The 10,246-nt window shown below is 42.3% G+C and overlaps 2 pseudogenes; one reads left to right on the forward strand and one right to left on the reverse strand.

Annotated features, from left to right (window-relative positions):
* The first annotated feature begins 611 nt into the window (after nucleotides 1-611).
* Nucleotides 612-3,786, forward strand: LOC108880851 (hyaluronan-binding protein 2-like; annotated as a pseudogene).
* A 573-nt stretch (nucleotides 3,787-4,359) lies between these two features.
* On the reverse strand, nucleotides 4,360-9,919 carry LOC108880852 (nebulin-related-anchoring protein-like; annotated as a pseudogene).
* Between the last annotated feature and the right edge of the window lie 327 nt (nucleotides 9,920-10,246).

Below are 10,246 nucleotides of genomic sequence, written 5' to 3' on the forward strand. Positions count from 1 at the left end.
AACTACACCTCAGTACGTGCAGAGTAAAAGTTTGTTTACAAAGTTTAAAGTCTGAATTGACAAGCTTTGCATTTAAGTAAATAAGATAAGGTTAAATACATGAAACCATGGCACATAATCAATGCAGCTGGCTAAAGATTGACAAGTATGCGGGGTGAGTGGGATACAGAGGAGGTTTGGGGTATTTAAGTCAAACACTGGATCTTCAGTCCTTTACACTGGGAGAGTTACATTCAGCACCATGCTGGCTGCAGGGGTCCTGCTCATAAGCCTGAGCGTACTAACTGTTCACGGACATGACCCGACTGTAAGTTTCTTTCTATAATATCTTTACCAGTAAATCAGGGTGATTCTTGTCATGGTGAGGTGATCAAGTTTGAGTCGTTTGGATGAGAGAGTTTCTGATCTGTTCTCTACTGTGGTTTGTCATTTCAGCTGGATGTCATGTGTAAGAATCTTTTCCACAGTTGGTCTGTATGGTGACACACTTTGATTTATGTTTCCGAGCAACATTACAGATAAAAACTGTGTTTCAGTGCTGACTCTTTAGATCCTGGCATGTCCAATACCACGTTACTTCCTTTTTAAACTTAAAAAATGTTTAATTGTGTAATTTTAAAGTGAAGTGGATGTAGTTTCAGTGCTCAAAAGTTGCATTGCCCTCTTTTTCCACAACTCTGTTCTCTGCAGACATGGAGTATGAAGACTACACCACAGGCACCCCTGACATTGTTTTGGATGTGAACGACTGGTTATTTGACCTCATAGACGAGTCCAGTAAGTAGCCCTGGAGGACTCTGTGTGATTGCGTTTCCATCTTAACTCTCACTCATATTGTATTTTACCCGTCTGAAATGACCCTTGCTCGCCATTTCCAGATGTTTGTGATCCAAACCCTTGCCACAATGGTGGCTCGTGCCAAAGTAAATCTGACACAGAATTCGCATGCTTATGTATTGAGCCTTACATAGGCAAGAGGTGTCAAAAAGGTACGTAGGAATTCCCAGCTGGGCTTCACGAGAAGCTTATTTTTCAGAGCAATCAGTCTGTTTTAAATGGCTATAAAATCTAACCAGTTTAATGCGACAATTTAACTGATTACTTGTTTTGCCCTTCAGTCAGAAACGTGTGTGAAAATGTCAAATGTGGTCGTGGCGACTGTGTCGTCAACCTAAATAAATACCCATTTTACGAGTGCAAGTGCACGCCTCCATTCCAAGGCCCAGACTGCAAATCATGTGAGTATGCCAAATGCCTTGTTTTACAAAATATCAAATATTTTTGGACAAATGACATCACTTGTACATTGATTTCAGCTTTAACTGGCATAACCCATCATAAATACAGGAAAATAGCCATATCTTTATCCCATATCCCTGTTGAGGGGCTAGGGTACAGGCCTGTACTGCAGGTGATGACTAATGACTAATGGAGATCAGGTGGAGCAGTGCCACACCTCCACACACACACACACACACACACACACACATGGGGGTGGAGATACGAGGGAAGACAACAGGAGAAACAGAGGAATACTGGGGAAACTAGAGGTCACATGGGTGCTGTGACAATAATCATCTTTTTGTCTCATCTGCATCAGTGCCAGCATCTCCCTGTGACCCCAATCCTTGCCAGAACGGAGGTTCTTGCATAAAAAAGGAACGTCGTTTCCGCTGTGCTTGCCCTGATGGATATACTGGCCGGTTCTGTGGAACTGGTAAAACACCTCAAAGAGGACAGAGCCAGTCATCACCATCACTGACACACTGCAAATGTGCTTTTTAAATGATATGATACTGCACTTGTACATGTTGTTCTCTCGCAATCTTTTCCCACAGCTCCCAGCGACTGTTATGAAGGAAATGGAGAGACATACAGGGGTGTGGTCAGTATGACACAGGAGGGGGTGGAGTGTCTGGACTGGCATTCGAATTTCATTTTGTTAAACGGGAGGATCCTTTCCAGATGTACTCTGACTTCCCTGGACTGGAATATAACAACCACTGCAGGTGTTTGACTGCTCACTGATTAAATTATATTATTTTCCATCATCCATCATCTACAATACAAAATCCCCCAAATCTCCCTCTTTTTAAAAAAATGTAAGATGCATATTCTCATTCAGAAACAATAGTTTCAGTAATCTAGTAGTTTTATTATTTTCTTTGTATTTCAGGAACCCAGATGGGGATGACAAGCCGTGGTGTTTTTATAAACAGCAAAACAAACTGCAGTGGGACTACTGCAAAGTCAAGAAATGCTCTGAAGGTGATCTCGCGCTTACGTACACACAAACGGTATATATATATATATATATATATATATATATATATATATATATATATATATATATATATATATATATATATATATATATATATATGTGTGTGTGTGTGTGTATGTATGTATGTATGTCCAAGCTGTTTTCAAACTTTTCTCATGTTCCTCAGTTCAGCCCAGTCCACCTACCACAGTCAAACCAGACCCAGGCTCCCAGTTCTCCCAGTGCGGGATGTCCCTGCCTTCTCGCACCAGCAGAATCTACGGGGGCAGCAAGTCTTTCCCCGGCGCCCACCCCTGGCAGGTGTCGGTGCAGGCCAGACCCAAAGGCTCGTCCTTTGGCTTTCGCCACCTGTGTGGTGGGAGCCTCCTCTCATCCTGCTGGGTCCTCACTGCTGCTCACTGCATGTAGGTTCTGTTTTTCTGTTTGTACGTTGTTTCCAGTTAAGTGATTTTTCCACTATGTGCTAACATTTTTTTTTCCAGTGAACCTGATACTGACTACCAAGTGGTTTTGGAGGAGTGACCCTTGACAAACAGGAGGAGATGGACCAAACCATCCCAGTAATACAAACAATTGCTCATGAGAACTACAGGCAGACTCCTGCAGCAGTGTACAATGACATTGGTTCGTCAGATTTATTAAATATAGTGTCATTTTTTTACCTAGATAAATAAGAATTAATTTATTCACTAGTATTTCCTCTATTTATCTTATTTAACTGTTTATGGAAAAGTAATTTGATTAGTTTTTTCCCGTGCAGCTCTGCTTAAACTCAAAGTTATGGACAGTCCTTACTGCGCAAATGAAACTCGCTTTGTGAAGTCAGTGTGTCTACCAGACCAGACCTTCCCAGCTGGGAAGCAGTGTGTGATCTCTGGATGGGGAGCCACTGAGACCCGTAAGAAAGTCCTTGTTTTCAACCTCAAAAATTTGTTATTGATTTAATGCTCTAACTGTCTCTAACCAATTAGAATTAACAACATCCCTCAGCCAATTAAATTCCCATTTATGTTTGCTTTTCCCTTCACTTTTCAGAGATATACAGCAAACAGCTGTTAAGTGCTCGTGTTTTGCTGATATCTGACGAACGATGTAAAGCTCCTAATGTCTATGGAAGTGTACTGGACAACAGCATGCTCTGTGCAGGGACGTTACAGGGGGGCATCGACTCCTGTCAGGTGTGTATGTTCTTAATTGTGTGGTATCTTCATGAGAATAGCTCAAAAAATCTATTTATATGTTTAACAGGGAGATAGAGGTGAAGAAAAAAAACAAAGGATTACATGCTTTTAGATTAGATATTTGGTACCAGAAGTGTGCTGGAAGTCGTCTACCAGCAACCTAGCTACCTTCTCTACAGGAAATGTTATAATCTTAATTCTCTAAAACTCTGCAGGGTGACTCCGGCCCGTTGGTGTGTGAGCACAACAGCACGCATTACATCACCGGGGTGGTGCGGTCAGAAGAACAAGATCTACACCAACGTCTACACATTCATCTGAGGATCAAGAGCAAGATGAGAGCAACGTTACTGACACACCGCCCTGAGAAAAAGAGAACAGCTCAGTTTGCCTTGAAAAAGAAAACAAAAGTTTATTTCATCAGCGATAAAACCAAAGCATTTACTCCCAGCTTTGAGTTAAAAGAGGCACTTACAAAGCTGCCAGACACGTCATTTCAGTATACACTTCTCTCTCACTGAGCCTAGCTCAAAGTGCACCTTATTATCAGACCTCGTGAGGAACAACCCAGGTTCTGTGCCTCGTTTTTGAACTTACAGCGCGTGAAAGATAAAAAAACGAAAAAATCCTCTGAAGAGCTGGCCGTAAATCTGCTGTCTATCTTCTGAACACTCGGTATACAAAACCAAATGCAAAGTCTTCATCCAGCATTTCGTACAGTATTACTTTTATCCTACAACAGTCTGAATTCAGTTTTTGCTTTAGAAACAAAATAAAGTTGTTTGAATTCCCTTTGTGCACACAACAATCCTTTTAACAAACATGACAAGTCCTGTCTTGGTTCAACATGCTTAATCCCTTCTTTATCATTTAAACTATATTTTGTGACAGTAGCTCTGTTTGACAATGGTGTATCATCTCATGTAACTGAACTACAACAGTCATTTAATCAAAATAGATACCAAAACACCACCTGGAAAGTCAACCACTCAGTAAAAGTTCGCCTCACCTTTTTAAAGTGGCCATCTTTAACAATCTCCAAACACTATCATCTATAAAAATGATCTATGCGTCTTCTATTGCGGGAGCTTTGCTGGACATAGACGTCCTGACTGAGTTCTGGAGGGCAGCCGAAGAGGAGGAAGAAGAGCTGGTGCTGGACTTCTTCTCCATGGACCTGAATGAGGTTGTGGTGGTGGACTTTTTCTGGACGGTCTGAATGGTCTTCTTCCTCTTGACGTGAAGGACCTCCATGGCGTCCATGTTGACGCCTTGGTGAATCTCCTCGCTCGTCTCCACCTGCTCCGACGTTTGCTGTTGCTGCTGCTGCTGCTGCTCCTCCATCTGCTGCTGGTGATGCAGCTGAGGGAAGAATAACAGGATTATTTAAAAAAAAAAACCTGCACACTGTGTTATATATGGATTATCCCATACTGTAAATTACTAGAAATCATCTTCCATGTTCTCTCACCATCATCATGTGTTGGTACTTTGCGATAGCCTCCTCTGTGCTAACTCCCTCGGCCAGTCCCAGCTCTGCGGCACGGCGGGCGAGCTCGGCCTTGTGGGAGCCTGGAGGGGTCCAGCCCACTCCTCTGATCCAGTTCAGGTCTGATTTGTAGTTCACCTGCAACAAAATGGTGCAACAATCAGAGTGCCACACTGACACTGTAGGAATCAAAAGTGTTTCCTGCCTAAAAAGAAAAGAATTTGGTGTAAAAAAAACTTACTAAATGTAAGTGCTTCCATTGTTTTTACATGTCTTTACTTAAAAAAACCTGTATTTCTAGACTTGGACAGCATCATTTAGTTACAGTAAAACAAACCACTTCCTATTTACAAATCCAGGAGATATGGTGCAACATTAGCATTTGTCATGGACTGGATTGTGTTTCTGGCCACCTGATGAATGTGCAGTCAGTCTCTCAGTCAGTTTTTGGTCCTCACCACTTCCTGAGGGTCATATCTGTCTTCAGCTGCTGAAAGCTGCACTGTTTTCACCAGCTAGTACCTAACTTTGTCTGTCTGCCATTCAGTGCTGGGGAGGTTTTTAGACTTTGTTACAAAGCCATCAAAGACTGGGTAAACTTTAGGGCTTAGGGTTTTTAATTTTGTATCAAGTTAAAAAGTAATATATAGAGACTTTCATGACTTACGTCGCTCTGCAGCTTGTAGGCCTGCTTGGCGTGCTTGACATTGAGCTGCTCGGGGTCGCAGGTGTAGTCGTGGAGCTTTTGGCGGTAGGTGAGGTCACTGGCCTGAGCCTGACTCTTCTTGGCCTGCAGGAACTCGGGCTGGTCAGCGTGGATTTTGTAGTGCGCGCGATCCTCCTTGGACTGACGTTTGTACTCCAGGTTGCTCTGGAGTTTGCTGGCTGCCAGAGAGTGCACCATCTTGGGGTCGTCCTCACGCAGCGCAGCCCCACCTGCTGGCCCTTCTCTTTCAGATGGGACTCCTTGTAATGGAGCTGTTGGAGGGAGAAAGACAGATTTCAGTTCAGAAGTTAATTATGTTACATCTAGAATACATGAGCAAATGCAGTAAAAAGAAGGATAGAGAGATAGATAAATTAAGCATTAAGCAGGAAGCGTTCAAGATTAAGAGGCCAAATATATACTGTATATGTATACATACACTAAACTGTTATTAAATCCTAGTTTGTGCTTTAAAAATGTTTCTGGACCAGACAAACTGAACTCACATCACTGGCAATTTCTCTGGAGGCCTTGGCAGTCTGGAAGGGAATAGCGTCCAGCCTCAGGTCGTAGCCCAGTGTCTTCACCTGCTCCCCAGTTCTAAAAAACATTGTTGAGGAAGAAAGTCACAAAGAGATACTGGCATCCTTCCATCTAGATTTTAAATAATTTGCTTGTATTTAGGGATTGTCAGAAACATCAGATGAGTGCCTTACATCACTAATCTGCTGGGCATTAATCTTGGCTCTAACAAAGTCTGGATCATCTGGGTGTAAGGTGTACTTATGCATGTCATTGTTCTTCCCAGATTTGTACAGCCTCTGCAGCAGACAAAAAAATGATAAGGGAAAGGTTTCTTAAAAAGAAGTGAAAGAGAATCGTCACACGTTAATCTTGTCCTCCCTACCTCACTGCACTGTTGATAGCTCGTCTTGGCATGGACGATATCAGGAGAGTCAGGCACTGAGGTGAACTTCAGACGGTCAGGCAGCTGACGATACCTCTTCTGCAAGACAGAAAAACACAAGCTTTAACACCAGAAAATGGCTGAGAGACTAAAATAAGCCATATTTAAAGAGAGCTGTATTCCAGGCTTAGTTAAATTAATTGTCAAATGTCAGAGGAAACTCTAAGTGCAACATACTTACATTAATTGAACAACTCTGTTTATTTAGGCAACAAAATAATAGGTAAGGCAAGGTTTCAGCAGTTTATTCCTGGCAGTCAGAGCATTCAGACCGTCATGTATAGAAGTAAAATTTGCCGGAAGTATAACTGAACACTTGAACACACAATAAATATCAAAAATCCAGATGATTAAAAAAGTTTTATAAAGAGTCTTAGTCCAGAGATGTAATAATAGATGAACATATACTCACATCACTTATAAGTTCTCCAGCCTTCTTGGCCGCTGAGGTGCACACCGTCCCAGGCCACTCTTTCATGAATGAGGTCTGACTTAGAGTTCTAGACATAAGGCGATAAAATCAGTCAGCAGAGTTTGCCTCGTTAGTGCTGCCTGTCGTCTTTCCTCCATCCCTCGCCCTCTCACCTCACTCTGCAGGTCATAAGCCTTTTTGGCCCATTTGACCTTCATGTCATCGGGGAGCACCGTGTACTCGTGCAGCCTCTTCCTGTAGTCCTGATCGCTGGCCAGGGCCTGGGCGTTCTTAGCCGTCACCAGGTGAATCATGTCCGGGGTCAGGTGGTACTGGCCGCTGGCCGTCAGCGCGTCCTTGCGGTACTCCTGGTCGCTGGCCAGGCGGCCCGCCTGCAGGCAGTGCAGGAGAAGTGGGTCGTCCAAGACGCTTTTGACACCAAATGTGTTTTCCTTTGTCCAGCAGGTGGTTGTGTTTGTATTTGTACTGTGGAGAGATACAGGTTAGTTACAGTTCAGTTTTATATATTAATTTATTTTATAAATTAATAATGAAAAGCCCATATTAATTTATTTTATAAATTAATATGGGCTTTTTCATTTTCAGCACTGATGTTATTTCTTTTTGTAAAATCTCACATCACTGGCGATGCCTGTGGAGCTCTTGGCAGCCTGGAAGGGGATGTCCTGCATGGTGAGTTTGTAGCCTTGAGCCCTCAGGGTGTGCCAGGACTCTCTGTACTTGATCTGTAGAAAAAACAAGAGCAAATGGCCATTAATCTAAAAACAAACAACACACACACACACACAAACACACACACACACACACACACACACACACGCACAGAATATAGAAAAACAAGTTGCAGATGTGTTTACAGGATATAGTACAGTGCTCAGGTCACAGGAACTCATAGTACCTCACTAGGGCTGCATTGATCTTTGCTTGTGTAATCTCTGGTCTCTCAGATGTTATAGTGTAGTTGTGTTGGTCATTCACCCCTTTCTCTTTGTACAAACGCTGCGAGAGAGAGATAAAACACATTTCATCATCATCATAATAAAGCCTTTCCAGATATTGTGTAGTACTGAAGCTACTGACTGTTAAGCAAATCAAACCAACATAAATATGAAATCTGAAGGAAGCTCACATGAACAGAACTAAAAACAATAAGCTTATTGTCTCACTTCATTTGTGAGTTTGGCGTGGACGATATCTGGCGAGTCAGCGACAGAGGTGTGCTTGAAGTTGTATGGCTGCTGGCGGTACTTTTTCTGTTAGAGAGGAAACATCGAGGTCAATCCCTGTTGTTTGTTTTTGTGAGTCAAAGTGCAAATCAGATTATTGCTTCATATTCTGAACGAGGAATTCACTATTCAAAATCCCCCAAAAATGAAATGAGAGATGTCTCACGTCACTGATGAGATCTGTGGCCCTCTTAGAGCCTTCGATCTGCAGAGCCCCGGTGGCAATCCACGCTGCACCACGCAGGTAGTTCAGGTCGGAGCGATACACTTTCTGTGACAAACACATGAATCAAAAATACATGTTTTTAATAATACAATACAATATTTACTTGTCATCAAAGGTGGATGTTGTATTGAAAATCCCATTAATTTCAGCTTTTCTTTAGCATACGTAATTGCAGTCTTCTTTTTTCATACCAAATTCTTCTTCGTCTTTTTAAATGAAAGCAGTGTGATTATGAAGGAAGTTGTGTCTGCAGCTGTGCACTGTCCCTCTCACCTCGCTCTGCAGAGCGTACGCTCTCTTGGCCGCCTGCACCTTCATGTCGTCAGGCAGTGAGGTGTACTGGTGCAGGGTGAGCCTATAGTCCTGGTCACTGACCAGCGACTGGGCCTTTTTGGCGTGGGCGACCTCCATCATGTCCATGGGCAGGTGGAACTTCGAGAGCTGCTTCGCTGAATCCTGCCTGTATTTAATCTGGAGAGAGAAAAAGGAAAAGAGGAAGTGTTAGTTTTGTAGTATTTCTGACTTGTTTTTGTCAGATAAGGTAAGAGTGAAAAAAAAAAAAAAACACTCACGTCACTTTGTAGTTTGCTGGCGTGGACCGAGTGAGCAATGTTCAAGTCATCCTGCAGTTCAGTCCGATCATCTTCCCTTTAGTCTTCTCAAATTCCTCTCTGTATTTTTGCTGAAATGTCACATCAATGACACAAGCTGAGTGAAGTGAGCTGTTACTTTGAGTTACAATAATCAGCAGCTGTTGCTGACCGACATTCTTTAAGCAATGGTGAAAATGATATTTATTTATTTATGTGTAACAATCTTACATCGCTGAGGATCTCTGCAGATGCTTTGGCAGACTGGAAAGGAATGGCATCCAGACGCAGCTTGTAACCACCGTCACGTAACTTAGTCCAAGATTCCTTGTAACGGCTCTGAAAACGGCAGATATATAAACTCACTTCCATGTGGAAAACCTCGTCCAGAGGGAGGTGACTGGATAATATAATTTTCTGTTTGATGGATTTTATGTGTGAGTTCTTGAAAAATTTGTTGTGTTATTTTACCTCACTGATGTTCATAGCATTGAGCTTGGCCTGCACCAACTCAGGCAGCTCTTCACTGAGTGTGTAGTTGTGCTTCATGTTTTCACCCTTCTCTCTATACAACCTCTGTAAAGGAGAAAGCGCAGCATCACTGATGGGGGAAATCAGTGCATTCACCAGAGCAACAAATGTGTATTTGCTGCATTTTTAGTTCCATATCTTGTCCATTAAATAAATGACTAAGAGCCCAAATGGATGCTAAACTTACATCAATGGCCAGTTTGTTGCTGAGTTTGGCTTGGACCATCTCTGGAGTGTTTTCAACACTGGTAAACTTGAGAGCGCTGACATCCTGACGGTATTTTTTCTGCAGAGAAAAGCACAAAATAACCATGATGAGAGTGAAGAGGCCATCACTGTGAGATGAAGCCATGAAAGACTAGATTGCACATGCAGTTGATGAGCAGCAGAGGGCACAACAATATCACAAACATCTGTGCTAAAAAAATACATATCAAAATAATAACAGAAGGAAATGCCATATTTAATCATTATTAATATTTTTTGATATATAGATACTGTACATACATATACATGTTGATACAAATATAGATAGATAGGAGCCTGTTCAGGAGGACCTGGAGGATCTGGTCTATTTATGTTCAGTCTGTCATTTCATGGTCTAATGTTGGGA

This window comes from Lates calcarifer, unplaced genomic scaffold (assembly GCF_001640805.2).
Source record: "Lates calcarifer isolate ASB-BC8 unplaced genomic scaffold, TLL_Latcal_v3 _unitig_988_quiver_2284, whole genome shotgun sequence".
In the NCBI taxonomy this organism is placed as follows: domain Eukaryota; kingdom Metazoa; phylum Chordata; class Actinopteri; family Centropomidae; genus Lates; species Lates calcarifer.